The following is a 16,533-nucleotide window of genomic DNA, read 5'->3' on the forward strand; positions in this document are numbered from 1 at the left end:
AAACAAACGCCACAGCTCGTAGCTTTACCAGCTCGTTACATTGAAAATAAATTCATTAATTAAATCGGACTCGAAGGAAAGTCAGAAAAGCTGATCACCAGCGGGTGCTCCCTGGATTTTTGTTGCATCCAGGAATTGACTGAGCCGGCGTCAAATGGCTAATCTAACAGCCAGGCTAACAACTCTTAAGCCCCCACTGCCAAACTTGGCTAGTCACAAACGCCAAATCCGGTACCAATAAATCGGACGACTTGGAGTTACCACTCGTGGAAAACTGCTACATTTGTGACTCTTGTATATTAATAATCCATAACTGTCAACCTCCACGGCTCCATGCCCGTACAAACTGTTGTATTTTCCCTTACAAAATATAAAATCATCTTACACCATATATTTTTTTTTCTGAATGATGCATGATGGAAAATCCCCAGGCGGCAGACGCATGCGCACAGTAGCATCAAACCGCTCGCTTCGTTTGCAACGAAAAAAAACGATACCGAGATAGAGGCTACCGCGGTGAACTTGTTAGACTTGATTGATTTGCCATTTCGTGATAGTCGGTGTTTACCGGATGGCACCCATATTTGAAAATTTGCGTTTTTCCGTACAGATTTTCTTGTTTTAAAATTGCACCGAAATTACAATTTAGGTCTGAAAAATCGCAATTGGATTCTTTTTCCAAAATCGTGCAGCCCTACAACCCATCATTATTTATTTTTGTTTGTTTCACACGGCGGAGGATTCATGCGATGGATTCAGTACCCCTCTTGCTCAGTGCAGCCCGCGTTGCAGTGGTCAGTGACCTGCGAGAAGGCAACTAAATCAATTGCACGGATTCTCCACCTTGCGACACAAAGAAAAAGAAACAAGTGCCGCAAAAGAGAGGCACGGCCTGGCTCTCACAAATAAAATATGAAAATTCATACTTACATTGAATGCATCCAGTCCTAAGAAAAAACCTCAGTCGTGAAAACATTAAAACAACAAACATCAGTTGTTAAAAACAATCAATTTCAAAGTGCTGATGATCGTTAATCTCTTGAGACAGACATTGCAGTTGAGCACTGAATGTACTTCACAAAATGCACATAATATTTGTTTTATTTACTGTTCTGCTGCTGCTAACGAGCCTGTTCTTGGTTTACAGGGATGAAAACTGTTTATTGGATTTCAATGTATGATTTATTTGCCAGTCCTTAAAAAATGTACAAAGATTTATATAGGGATTTACGTCTCTAAGGGGCCGGTCACACAGACATTTGCGGCTGAATCACGGCTAAAATTTTGCGGGGTTTTTTTGCCCGTGGTTGCCCGGGATGGAAAATGCGCAAATTTGGCCAACCCGCCGTTCATCTGTGGTATGGCCGGAAAAAAGACGCCGGCGACTGTTCCGCTTCCTCATCGCGTCATTTCTGCGTCATTCTCTCGTGTGGACCACGGGTATAAAAGCTCCCGAGCCGGTGTTGTGCCCAAATCCGACTCCTACGCAACACATACACCCCCCCACCCCCTCGCGTGAACGCGCATTCTGCTGCGATCGCTTCTGTTGGAAGCGTGCATTGACGTTGGTGACTTTTTCATCCGCGTTGACAAACGCATTTTGTAGAATACGATCGCACTTTATTGTTTAAATAAACGCGTTATATAGACAAGGATCTCCCAATTGTTATAATTAGCTCGCATTATAGTTTTAATAGGCGTTTTATATAGAATACGATCGCTTTCGTTGGAAGCGCAGCAGAATGCGCGTTCACGCAAGGGGGGGAGAATTTACGGTTCGATTACGTTCACAACAAAAACGGAATGGTTTAAGTTGTATTTCATTTCCAACAAATGCAAGACGAAGTGGTTTTAGTTTTATGTTCGCCATTACTTTCCCTAAAAGTGAAATGAAACGAGGTAAATGTGTTTGTAGTAGCGAGGGTATGCAAATCTCAGCACCGGGCTGTAAAAATCATAATCGCACAAGACACAGTCCCGTGAAAATCAAGATTTCAAGCATTAGCATCATCTTTATTTTATTATCTTGAAAAGAAATGTCAAGATATAAAATTGGATTAAGACGAGATCACTACCCTGACGGGGGGGGGGGGGGGGGGGGGGGGTTGTTAAGTGTTGTTGGTCTATCTTCTTTAATCACTATATATTATCGTTCATTTCATAATACGCTACAAAGCTTAGGAGCCGGGATTCTTACTCTCGGCCAAAAGGCCAAGTTAAGGCCCTGGCTTTAAAGCCTTGTTGCGACCATTGCGAATGCACCGAAAGATTTATTCGAAATGAAGAGAAACTACGCTGACGGGGATCCATGTTCACCCCCTTGACGTCACGAGCACAACTGATGCTCGGCATTCGCGCTGTTTATACGCGGAGAAAGGCGTTTGACTGTCACACGCGTAACACGCTAATTTCACGTAATAACACCGCGATACAGGCGCAAAACATGCTATTACCATGCTCCACCCACGATTACCCGCTGAAATTTCCCGTCCTACCCATGTGTAAGCACGCCCTGGCCGCGGCCAGAGCACGTCGTTTGCGCGTCATTTCCTCGTGTTGACCGCGTGTGCGGCACGCGGTTTAACACGTGCTCAAACTTTTGAGCAGCTCAAAAGTTTTGAACGCGGCCAACCACGTGAAAATTTCCGACCGCGAGTAAAGCACTGCTCTATCTCGTCTATATGGCGGTCTCTACACGTCCAACAGCGCTCAACAGCATCTGCTTCACGGCCAGAAAATTCTGGCCGTGGTTCAGCCTCAGTACGCTCGTGAAAGGCTGTGTGCCCGCGCTCTGAAAATTTGAGCAGTGCCAAATTGTTTCGCGCTGCCACCTGCGCGCGAATTTTCGACTGCGTGTTAAGCACCGCTGTATCTCGTCTGAATGGCGATCTTAGTGCGTCCAATGGCGTCCGCCTCAAAGGCAGAAATTTCTGGCCGTGATTCAGCCGCAAATGTCTGTGTGACCGGCCCCTAAAGACCGAGACCTGTGCCTAATTGTTTTTCTGTAATACACAGTGTCTTCAATACAAGAAGTATCTCTCATTGTAACAATTGTTCTTGTTTTTACTATCATTATCCACAAAATAAATCAACTTTATGCTATATTTAAGAAAAAAAATGAATTATTATATGATTATTTGACTAATCATTTCAATAAGGCTGCACGAGTAACCGAAATCTTGTTGATATTGCGATGCAATTGTGTAATTACAAAACACCGGGATTAGAGCCTTGTGTGAGCAGACAGCAAGCATAACAAAGCTCCCCAGAAGAGGGCGCTGTTTAAGGTAAAAGCATGTCAATTTTATTAACCCTCGTGTTGTTTTCACGTTAAAGGAAAAAAAAATTGCACAAAAAATGCACTTTTGTTTTAAAATTGAAAATCCCAGCAAAATTGGTCTGAATGGTCGAAAATAGTTTTTTTTCCAAAATCGTGCAGGCCTAGCACTCTGTGACTCCAAAACATACTTTCAAAACCCATCCTTAGTTTGCAACCTGCTATTCTCCAAGCAAATCAATAGAAAGGTACACAGTGTACATTCCAGCATTACGTCGTCACCCCTCCCCTTCCCATTTCCTCTACCTCAATTCGTCATTGCACCACGTGGTGGTTCTTACCCCCTTTTTCGACCAATCATGGCCCTGAACACTCACACGTGCGTCCATACGTATGTGGGAGCACGCACACACATGCACGCTACTGTAAGTACACATGTTAATCACGTGATAAAGCTTTTCAACATCCTGCCACATCAACCCCTAGGGGCATCAGGAAGAAATAAAAACACACATTCACACACACCCATCATGTCTCATCTCCAGTTTAAGACACAGCGGCATGTGTGCATGTGAGCATTTGGGTAGAGTAAATGTGTATGTAAGTATGCTAGAAAAAGAAGGCCTGCGGATAGAGTGGAGGACTTCTTCACGATCGTAACATTTAAGATGCCTCCAGATGATCGTGCTTTAATTAATTACAAGTGTGAGCTAATCAGACCTCCCCGAAGGCGTAACAAGCCGTTATGGAACTTCAACCGTTGTTAGAAACTTTCAAGGGACATTGTGTATTATTTAGGGCCCCCTAGTGGCAAAAAAACGCCATTCATTAAAAAGTATGTATATTTGATTCAATAAAAAGCAAAAGAGAGAGAGAGAGCGCACCACTGCCCTCTAATCTAATGGAGGTGCAATTGCATTTTTTCGAGCACAAGGGAAAAAAACAAAAATTCCTGACGCGACCCGTAGCCTTGCACATTTGAGAACCACTGCTCAATATTAACTATTGAACATAGATTCAATATAGTGCTGTAAGCACGAATCTATAAAATCGATTAAAATCAATTCGTAAAAGCGATGGACACTAATTAGATCATCGATTTGTTGCATCACCTGATTTATAAACCACTAAAACAATTACATCAACGCAAATAAGAGTGCATGCAAAAAAATGTGACTCTGACACAGAGGGCACCAGGACTATTTTTATAAAAACGTTCAGACATTTTTAAAAATCTTTTTATTGAACATCATTACAAATATATTGGCATAAGAGTTTCAACTTTGTAGTGTTTGACTGTTTCCTCATGAAACAAGTTGACATTTTTAAGGGAACAGACAGTGCTGCAGGAGTATGGAGTAGAAAATCAGAAAAAAATTGATACAGTAAATAAAGTCTGTGGCCGTGACACAATGAGCAGATTATTAAAACATAGTACAAAACTCAATTCCAATGAAGTTGGGAAAGTGTGTTAATTGCAAATAAAAATTGATCCAAGTAAATTGCAAATTCTTTTCAACCCATATTTAAATGAATGCACAGCAAAGACAACATATTTATTGTCTTCACTCATAAACTTTATTGTTTTGGGAGAAAATCATCAACTCTGTAATTTGATGACAGCAACACGTGCCAAAATAGTTGGGACAGGTGTCAATAACTACTCAGAAAGTGGATGAATGGAAATCAACCAACTATTTGCAGGTGAACAGATGAATTAGCAACAGGTGAGAGTTGTTACTGGGTATAAAAAAGGGAGACCCGAACAAGCTAAGTCATTCACATGCAAGGATGGGGCGAGGTTCACCTCTTTGTGAACAACTGCGTGAGCAAATTGTTGAACAGTTTAAAAACAACATTCCTCAAAGTACAATTGCAAGGAATTTAGGGATATCATCATCTACAGTCCATAATATTGTGAAAAGGTTCAGGGAATCTGGAGAAATCACTGTGCGTAAACGGCATGGCCGTAAACCATTATTGAATGCCCGTGACCTCCGAGCCCTCAAGCGGTACTGCATTAAGAACCGACATCAATGTGTAAAGGACATCACCACATGGGCTCAGGAACACTTTGGAAAACCACTGTCAGTCAATACAGTTCGACGCTATATCCGTAAGTGTGGGTTAAAACTTTATGTTGCAAAGCGTAAGCCATTCATCAACAATATCCAGAAACGCCGCAGGGTTCTCTGGGCCCGAGCCCATCTAAAATGGACTGATACAAAGTGGAAAAGTGTTCTGTGGTCTGATGAGTCAGTTTTCCAAATTGTGTTTGGAAATTGTGGACGTCGTGTCCTCCGGTCCAAAGAAGAACAGAACCACCCAGACTGTTATGCACGCAAAGTGCAAAAGCCAGCATCTGTGATGGTATGGGGGTGCATGAGTGGCCAAGGAATGGGTAACCTGCACATCTGTGAAGGCACCATTAATGCAGAAAAGTACATTCAGGTTTTGGAACAAAGTATGTTGCCATCCAAACAGAATCTTTACCATGGGCGCCCTTGCTTCTTCCAGCAGGATAATGCCAAGCCACACACTGCACGTCTCACGACAGCGTGGCTTCGTAGTAAGAGGGTGCGGGTGCTTGACTGGCCTGCCTGCAGTCCTGACCTGTCTCCCATTGAAAATGTGTGGCGCATTATAAAGCGCAGAATAAGACAAAGGAGACCCCGGACTGTTGAACAGCTGAAGCTGTACATAAAGCAAGAATGGGAAAGGATTCCACTATCAACGATTCAACAACTAGTCTCCTCACTTCCTAAACGTTTATTGAGTGTTATTAAAAGGAAAGGTGATGTAACACAATGGTGAAGAAGCCCCTTTCCCAACTATTTTGGCATTTGTTGCAATTATAAAATTCTAAGTTTATCATTATTTGCTTATGGAAATAAAGTTTATGAGTTTGAACATGGATAATCTTGTCTTTGTGGTGTATTCATTTAAATATGGGTTAGAAAAGGTTTGCAAGTCATTCTATTCTAATTTTACTGACATTTTAAACTTTTTCCCAACTTCAATGGAATTGACTTTTGTATATATCGTACTCATTTTGGGAATGTTTGTACTATTCAAAAAGCTCCACCACCCTTTCTCACACACAAAAAAGACCCTCTTGCTTTCCTTCATTCTCCTCTTCCTCCAAAGCTTTCTAAATTTTCACAGCACAAACCAGCATCAGCTAGAGCAGGAGAAAAAGGTAGATTCAGGTAGAGGTGTGTGTGTGTGTGTGTTTTCCCCTAGACAGTGTTCTCGTTTGCCCGCGTCCCTCATCTTTGCTGGGGACGCATTGTCTCAAATCAACGTGCGTCCCCGGGACGCAACTTTTTTGACACAAAATTGTCAATATGACCCGATTACCTTTTTTTTTTAAACAAAGATTTACCGCACTCCAAACTTTTCGTCAGGCAGACCCGCCATTGTTGTTTTGGTCTCGCGGTTCGAGTTTTCGTCTGCAGGTCGATCTCGGCAAACGAGATCTCGTTGATTCAAGTTTACGTAATTGTTGTGGTGCTTATCGTTGAGTGAAGGTTAAGTATGCATACCTGTCAACCTGTACGTTTTTGCCGGAGAAAGTACGTTTATTATGCATTTTAAGAAAATCTGTACGGAAAAAAGCAAATTTGTCAATTATGGGTACCATCCGGAATACATCGACTATCACAAAACAGCAAATAGTGAAAGTCCGTCTCTTTTTAGAGAACCGGCTTTTTCGGCTCAACTCATTAAAGAGAGACAACTCTTAAACGGCTCACTTGCTTTGATGCATTATGTTACGAATTATTATGTTGTTTAGAGAAGTTAAGAAAAAATATAAAAGGAGAAAATTAAAAAAGACAGGTTTGTGGTTATCCCTTTAATCAGTATATTACCAAAAATTATTTAATGCAGAAAATGAATTAATAATTTGAATAAGAAAATGTATTATTCTACTTAATTATATTTGCATGTATTTTTTCCTCCTACAGTGAACGTCCAAGCTACTTTATAATAAACCTCATTCATGTCGAGCAAGACAGTTAGTATTGGGTGAAAATCGACACAAAATTGGTCATTTCTTCAGTGTCAGTAATAAGTGGAAACATAATGCAGAAAGTGATAACAACGGCAATAATTCCGGCACGAAAAAACGGCGGAGAAATTCTTCGGAAGATCGCGGAGGCAAGGAAAACACGTGTGTTGAAGCGAACAATTCGACGAAAGATAATAAACAAAAGAATACTCCTAGCAAGAAAAGGACTTTTCTGCCAAAATGGACTAAATCATATTCCTGGTGACGCTATGAGGAGGATGATAATGGATTGGACCTTGAGAAGGCATTACAACTGTGGCGGGACAGCAAACCACGAAGAATATATGAACTGAAAAATCTGAAGATATAACTGCTTTGTATTAACAATTGTCTGTGATGATTAAAACTAAATGAAAATATAGATAAATATAATTATTTCAGCAATATTATTTTGTATAATGTACAATATTGTTGTGAACTGAAAAATCTTGAAGTGATAGCTGATTTGTATTACCAATAAACGGTGATGATTAAAACTGAATATCAATCCTGGAAGGGTGAGGTCCTTTCTCAAGGTTTCTCTTTTTTCCTCACAATGAGGTTTTTGAGTTGTTCCTTGCCCACATCAGGATCAGGTAATTGTGCAATTTTGTAATTGTAATCCTGTGCAGTCCTTAGAGACATTTTTGTGATTAAGGGCTATATAAATAAATGTGACTTGACTTGAATTAAAACTGAATTAATATATAAATTTATATTATATATTTGTCCCCGATTTACAATTTCGACGTCGCTAACACTAAATTTTGGGGACCCATAGATCTCTGTTGGGAACCATAGATTTTTGAGCATGCGAGTCCCCGGGACCCATCACTTTTCAGAGATAAAATGAACACTGCCTAGTATGTGTGGTGGCGTGCACTGCCTTCTTTAAGGCAAAATCACCCCCCCACCTACCAGCTTCTCCACCCCTCCCCTATGCAAAAGAACCTGCAATTCCTCCGAAGGCTGTGAAAGTGCACATCTCTCTCTACAACTCTCATCCAAATACACTGCGCATGCACACATCATCCACAGCACTCCCTGGCAAGTTTGGAATGGCACGCCACTGCAAATCACGCACAATCAGTTGGGTGCCCAGAGGTGGAGGGGCGCACAAATTTGTTGACCATCCCACTGGCCACCCTGCTTGCCAGTCTATGGTTGCATCAGGGGTCTGGAAGCTATGGTTTGCGAGCCATAGATGGCTCTTTTCATGATTACATATGGCTCAAAGATAAAAATAGACAAAGATTGTTCAAATTTTACTATATGGCCCTATGCTGAACCTAATGCCATACATGTGGAGCTGAAACAAGACTGATTTCCAGTGGGTATGGTCCAGTATATATAAAACACAATTTTAACTACAGTTTGCCGTCAGAGTGTCACACCAGCAGACCCCGTTTTGGTAGTAAATCGCTAAACTGTCGAGACACTTTATAATGAAAACTCACAGAACAAACTTTAACCTTAAACAAACGTTTAACCCGAGAGGTAGTAATGGGCAGAGCTATACAAAAAACAGGACACATACACTCCTTCTCGCCCAGTGCCGTTTGCACTGAAGGTAAATACATTGTTATCCACCTTTGCAGTATTTTGTGACATTTTCACAAAAAAACTTCACTTGCAACTTGTTTGGTACCCATTATTTAGGACAAAAACGATGGTCAAAATGAGCCTTCACACTCCTAAGTTATTGTGTTTTAAATGGTGTATATATATATATATATATATATATATATATATATATATATATATATATATATATATACTGGACTGTCTCAGAAAATTAGAATATTGTGATAAAGTTCTTTATTTTCTGTAATGCAATTAAAAAAACAAAAATGTCATACATTCTGGATTCATTACACATCAACTGAACTATTTCAAGACTTTTATTATTTGAATATTGCTGATTTTGGCTTACAGCTGAAAAAAACTCAAAAATCCTATCTCAAAATATTAGAATACTTCCTCAGACCAAGTAAAAAAATAATTTTATAACAGCAAAACTAAATCAAACATTTGAAAATGTCCATTGATGCACTCAGCACTTGGTTGGGAATCCTTTTGCACGGATTACTGCATCAATCCGGCGTGGCATGGAGGCAATCAGCCTGTGGCATTGCTGAGGTGTTATTGATGCCCAGGATGCTTCGATAGCGGCCTTCAGCTCATTTGCATTTGTAGGTCTGGTGTCTTTCATCTTCTTCTTAACTATACCCCACAAATTCTCGATGGGGTTCAGGTCAGGGGAATTAGCAGGCCAAACAAGGACAGTGATGCCATGGTCAGTGCACCAGTTACTGGTGGTTTTGGCACTGTGGGCAGGTGCCAGATCATGCTGGAAAATGAAATCCTCATCTCCATAGAGCTTTACAGCAGATGGAAGCATGTAGTGCTCTAAAATCTCTTGGTACACAGTTGCATTTACTCTGGACTTGATGAAACACAGTGGACCAACACCAGCAGCTGACATGGGTCCCCAAACCATTGCTGACTGTGGGAACTTCACACTGGATTTCAAGCAACTTGGATTTTGCTCCTCTCCAGCCTTTCTCCAGACTCTGGCGCCTTGACTTCCAAATGAAATGCAAAACTTGCTTTCGTCTGAAAAGAGGACTTTGGACCACTCTGCAACTGTCTAGTGCTTCTTCTCCATAGCCCAAGTCAGACGCTTCTTCCGTTGTCTTGAGTTCAGAAGTGGCTTGACCATGGGAATACGGCTATTGTAGCCCATTGGCTGCGGCTGCATCGGCTCGCTACAACGGGTCAGGTGTATCGACATTTCGTTCTGTGTACATTGTTACAAAGAATGATAATACAAAGGAAATTATTATTATTATTATTATTATTATTTCCCGGACACGTCTGTGAACTGTGGCTTTTGATACCTGGACTCCAGCTTTAGCCCACTGTCTTTGAAGCTCCCCCAAATTCTGGAAGCGGCTCTTCTTCACAATTTTGTTAAGGCTGCGGTCATCTCTCTTGGTTGTGCAGCGTTTCCGGCCACATTTTTCCCTTCCAACAGACTTTTTGTGGATATGCTTTGAAACTGCACTCTGTGAACAGCCTGCTCTTTGAGAAATTTCTTTTTGTGTCTTACCCTCCTGATGGAGGGTATCAATGATGGTCCTCTGGACAGCAGTCAGATCAGCAGTCTTCCCCATACTTGTGATTTAGTTTACTAACCCAAGATGAGTGTTTTTAAGGCTCAGGAAACCCTCGCAAGGTGTTTCGAGTTAATTAGATGATCCAGGTGATTAGTTGAATAGCCTACTTGTATACTTTTCATGATATTCTAATATTTTGAGATAGGATTTTTGAGTTTTCTTAAGCTGTAAGCCAAATTCAGCAATATTCAAATAATAAAAGGCTTGAAATAGTTTAGTTGATGTGTAATGAATCCAGAATGTATGACATTTTTGTTTTTTTAATTGCATTACAGAAACTAAAGAACTTTATCACAATATTCTAATTTTCTGAGACAGTCCAGTATATATATATATATATATATATATATATATATATATATATAGTACACAGGCTCTGTTATTAGTATTTCATAGATGTTAAGAAACCATCAAACATCACACAGTGAAATAAAATGCGCCAAAGAATAAGCTTTGGCGGGTTTGGCGATTTTTGTGTTTAAATATATGTTACGGCTCTCTCCCCCCAAAAAAAAAAGGAATCAAAATATTTTTGCTTTTATGGCTCTTTTCACCAACTGTATAGCCTGGTAATCTTTTAAACACTGTTGAAAAGTTATTTTTGTTATATTTTGTTCATTCAGTAATCATTCATTTTGTGTTACATTAACATTGTGTTTGGGAATATCCAGTTAAAACTATGATTATCTCTGTATTTGCTTTTATTTGTATCTGACACCACCCAGTAATTGTTTTGTTTTCTTAAATGTACAGTACACAATCGTGCCTAATATGTACATAACACAATAAAACAGAATTGTTGTGGCAGTCAAAACCTTAACTGGGCAGGAATCAACTATGCACTTTAAATCATTAGTAACATCAAATATTACACAATACACCGAAGTATGTCAGTAGCTTTGTTCTTAAGTCTCTCTGACATTATTCCTTTGACCTTCTTACTTGAATAAACTGAAACTATGGCTTTTAGTTTTGGTGTTCCACCCCAAGAGTTTACACAGCCCACTTAAGCCCAACCCAAAAAGATATTTTAAATTTTAGAAAGCAATATCAAAAGTAATGCAATTTAAAAATAACGGTGTGTGTTTGCCCATTTTGCTGGTTGGCGCAAACACGCCTGTGCACTAACAACAAGTACATTTTCCTCATAAGTAGTTTCTGATGTACAGTAAAGTGTGTTGTTTTGCCCAAGAGCAGCATGGGAATCACTTAAGTTCAACTAAAAAAAATATATATTTTGCATTTTAGAATGCAAGATTAAGAATAAAGCAATTTAATTATAAGGGCGTTTGTGCCTTTTTGTAATTGACTCAAAAGCGCCTGCGCACTACCAACAAGTACATTTCCTCTTGAACGTAAGATCATACCTGTTAACTTAAACGTTTCCCGCCGTATTTTATACGTTTTGGGGTCATTTCAAATTGTGTACGCCATATAAACATTTTTTGTACGGAACAATAAATGAGCTGCTAAGTATTACAAGCAACACTAAATCATTGCAAGTGAGAAGAGATTCGGAAAGAATACCTTGTGTTGTTTACTCCGGAGATAAACTTAATTACACAAATTATCATTGTATTCTATTAAGTCTGTCTTTCTGTGAGTAAATGGTGCCGCATCATTATCGCTTAATAAGGGGAATTGCAAATAATTAAGAGGAGCAATTGGCTGAGGGTCACAGTTATGTTTTATTCCCACCACACCTTCGAAGAATGCGTATACGGTATACTATAATAAAGAAAGAAATATCATAAGAGAAGCGAGTTTACCTTATTGTGTTGAGGATGGGGTCCAAACGATCAGGAGACCATCGGGATCCAAGCACATGTAAATGTTGTTACTCTGGGCAAACTTCCACGTTGAGTTGACAGGACCCTTCCTCCTCCCACCCACCTGGAAATATTGAACGTTGGGGGGTAAGCAAAATACTCCAAAATAAAATTAAAGGCAAAAAAAGTAATCTGGTGCTCCTGGTCCTGGAGCCAAGCTCCCAGAGTGTCGCCGCCCCTGTTGCCACTTTTCAGCACGCTCCGAGCAGCTTGCGGCGCCTGACATACCCCTCACTAGAAAAAAATCATGTCGCATTTTTTTCGGCACAACAGTGTCGACAAATGGATTGTAAATAGATTGTCATCGAAAAATGCGATTGTGTTAGTTTTCCAGTCCTTCAGCCTTCTTCTTCTCTTCTTCTTCCGAAACACACAACCGGGGGTACCTGCCTCCTCCTCGTCCCTCTGACCGAGTCGTGTGGTGCTGGACGCGTTCGTGCACCAAACGAACGTCCCCTTCCCGTCCGGAAGCCTTGCACGCTCCTCCTTGGAAAAGGGGAAAGAGAGCGGGCGAGTGAGAGACAAGAAGGTGGAGGAGGAATGAAGCAGAAGAGCCTCAGCTTGAAAACTCTTTTGGCGCCATATTTATGGCGTACTTTGAATTAGGCAGCACGGTTATTGCGCTCCCTAGTCGCGCCAATTCTAATGTGCGAGCGCCATCCTCAGGGGAAAGGCTGTGCTGCAGTAGATGGCCATGCACGTCATTTAGGAGACACGGAACAAAATGTTCAATAAACAGTTGCGCGTATGGAATACATGCTCACAAAGGGGTCTCAAACGTGGTGACCGCGGGCGCCATGGCGCCCCCTAAGGACAGCTGAGGTGCCAGCGGACTTGTTTTGAAAATAGCTTACTAGTGCTGGGTTATTGTGATTTTTTTTTAGTAAAAAAATCATAGATTTAGTGGCTTTATTTTACCCTACTTACAACAATAAAACTGATACTAAGTGATATTATTGCAATGTAAATGTTCCTGTAGTCGGTTTGCCGTTCCAGTCAAAGTCTTAAAGTACTCTGTTTTGAATGACTGTTTTGAATGACAATATTATACTTTGAAATAAGTGAAATTGCCTGAATTTACCTTTTTAAAATTTTCATAATAAAAATCAGGCCTTGTGAGTCAGTAGTTAGAGAATTGGTCTTGTAAATCTGATGTCGTGAGTTCAATTCTCACCAGGGACGATTTAATTTAATTTGTCACCTACATTTTACTTTGGTAGAATGCTTAACATAAGCTCCTCCAGATTAGCGGTCTCCAACATGGTACTCCAAAAGGGCAGATTATGTGCCCTTGGACCTCATCTGAAAGTAGATAACTATTGCTTGGTCATTGTGATTTTCTAGTAAAATTATTTTTTTAGTGGTTGACAGTTTATTTAACCCAAATTCCTATAATTAACCTGGTAGTAACACAGTAACAACAGAGTAATAACATATGTTAATTTAGAAATGCGTATTAAACTAGTTGCCGTTTGCTCTAATTATAAACAAAAAGTAGCTCTCAGCTTGAAAAAGGTTGGAGACCCATGCACTAATACTGCCGGTTTATGCATTGGACCAGGAGTCCGGAACCTATGGCTTACAAGTCATATAAAGCTCTTTTTGTTGCTACGTATGGCACTGAAATAAATAATTTAACTATTGTGCATATCTCTGTGGCCTTCCAAAGTCGTGTGATTTAATCCTGATTTTGATATTTGCAGCCAAAGCAACACTGACAAGATCCTAGGTTCAGTCCAGTATATATTGTGCATTATAGGGCACATTCTCAACTACAGTTTACACTTTACAGTCAGGGTGTCACAGTTGGTCTAAGAAACTATTTAAATTGAGCCTCATTAAAGTAAACATGTGCTGAAGAATTAGCTTTTGTCTGGAAACTGGGTTTGGTGTTTTTTTATGTTTATTTTGTCTGACATGAAAAGCACTACATAAATGCAGACCATTTACCGTTTTTTAATTATATGGTGTGGCTCTTTGGGACAAAAAGGCTCTTGACCCCTGCGTTAGACCCAGTGGTGTCTCCAAGCATGAGTCTCTTTAACACTAATAAAAAAAGATTGCATAGCATTCTAGCACATTAAATATAACCATAAGCACATACAGCAAGCGTGATCAACAGGCTTCATTATTTAAACAAATAGACAGCCAGCCCCCTTCCAGACGCTTTTTTTTTCCTCCTGTGATTGGTCAATAAGCCTTTTTCTGTTTTGTTGACTTTAAATAGGTTCGAGTATAATGGTTCACGGATCCTTTAATCACTTGCCTTGTATGGGCACCACTTCCTGTGGTGTGTCTCGGGCAAGTACAGCTTGGGGTGCCCATCCCTCTCCAGGCTGAATTTCTGGATAAGCTTTTGTTCCCCCACATAAAATAGATAGTACTGGTTTCCATGTTTACCAGTAGCAGGAAAAGCCTCCTGTTCTGACTTAGATACAGCACCTTCACCATCTGGTCGCCGTTGTTCTCCAGTGCAATGCGTCATCCTATTCTTCAGAGATGAGCCAGGCCTCCTCATCGACGGCCAGAGATATGTGATTACTGTATAATACTAGGTCCAAAATCACTTGGGGAAAAGTTTTCAGTGTCTTATTGTACTATGGCGTTGTACATGGCATTCATATTTTTGTTGAAAAATAAGCCTTTTGTTTGATTAAGATTGCCTTTGGCTCAAAAAAGGTAGGGGAACACTGCGTTAGACTACAGCTTTTTTCCCCTTTAAAATGCTTGCAAAATTATTTGAATCTGTCACTTTTTTCAGCTGTAAAGGTAGAGTGCATTGTTTGAGGTGTCATTAGAAATTTGAAAATTAATGTTAAATTTGCCCAACTGAGTTCAATGAGTGCTTGTGCTTTACTTTCCACTGTGATTAGGTGGAAAGGTTCCTGTTGGTATCCACTGTGAACACATTAGGTTTGAGGAACGGGGGCTGAGGGAGTGCTGCAGAGTTTTAAAAATATAGGCTGCAATGTCAATATTAAGCCAGAAGATGGTGGCAGAGTAGCAGCTGATTTGTGTTAAATTCTCAGACGCACTCAAATAAACTCTTCATTTTTTCATCTTTTTCGGGGTTTGTTCCGCCCGAACAAGGCATGACAAAATTAAGATAAAAGCAGATAGGCGTGATGGAAAAAAAAAAAAGCAAAATGTGTAGTGGGTTTTACATAATTCACCCACGGAACCATTGTTTAGTTAGCGAGTTCCTAGGGGGACTCTTAATTCGGCCGGCTCGAGCTGCTCTCTTGTTTTGTTTTGTTATTGCAAGTTTATTTGTCATTAAAGCAGCTTTCGTTGGCACCTTTGTTTGACACTCCGCCTACGACTCCCGTCTCTGCTCGCTACATTGGTGACCCCGACATTAGTCTCGTGGAAGTTTCCGAGGCCGTGTATAATACTGAGCATACCGACATGGCATACGCGCCCGTTCTCAAGCTCCCCGAGTTCTGGGAGTCATCGGCGTTAACATGGTTCGCACAAGCAGAGGCTCAATTCGCCCTGCGCGGAATCACTGATGATGACTCTCGCTATTACCACGTGGTGTCTGCTCTGGGGAGCTCAACTGCAGCCAGAGCGGTGAGTTTCATCACATCCCCTCCTGAACTGGATAAATATAAGGGACTGAAGGCATATCTCCTCAGAATCTTTGAACTGTCGCGTTCTGAGCGTGCTCGACGCCTCCTTGCTATTCAGGGCTTAGGAGACAGTAAGCCATCGGATCACATGGAAATGATGTTAAACTTGCTTGGCACCGAAGAGCCAAATTTTCTTTTCACTGAACTTTTTCTGCGTCACATGCCGCCGCATGTCCAGAGCAACCATCAGCGCTGTGCAATTGGGGCTTGATTATTCCAGTATGAGTGTGGACCAGGCTTCTGATAACGGCATCCAAACGCTCAAGAGCTCAGACACTGGTTTGCGGCTGGAGGAGGTTGCGGTCGGAGAGTCAGGGGCCAAGCTTTGTTGTGACCTCTCCATGGGTTGGCCTAGGCCGCTTGTCCCTGCTGGCTGGCGTCGGGCTGTTTTTGAGGCAATACACGGCCTGTCTCATCCTGGCAGGAAAGCATCCATTAAGCTAGTGGCCCAGAAGTTTGTGTGGAAAGGGATAAGAAAGGACGTCCGGGACTGGGTCGACTCATGCGTGGCATGTCAATGCGCCAAAGTGCACCGTCACATCAAGGCCCCATTGGTACCATTCGC

At 41.0% G+C, this 16,533-nt stretch overlaps 1 protein-coding gene across 2 annotated transcripts in view; it reads right to left on the minus strand.

The window, feature by feature from the left end:
* jade2 (jade family PHD finger 2) overlaps positions 1–12,911 on the minus strand; it is a 182,423-nt gene extending 169,512 nt beyond the window's left edge. For both annotated transcript variants that reach the window (XM_088320904.1, XM_088320901.1), the window contains exon 1: positions 12,277–12,911. The gene's annotated coding sequence lies outside the window, so the exon portion shown is untranslated. The remainder of the gene's footprint in view (positions 1–12,276) is intronic.
* Between the last annotated feature and the right edge of the window lie 3,622 nt (positions 12,912–16,533).

Source organism: Urocampus carinirostris, chromosome 17, assembly GCF_059441175.1.
Source record: "Urocampus carinirostris isolate Australia breed hairy pipefish chromosome 17, RoL_Ucar_1.0, whole genome shotgun sequence".
NCBI lineage: Eukaryota > Metazoa > Chordata > Actinopteri > Syngnathiformes > Syngnathidae > Urocampus > Urocampus carinirostris.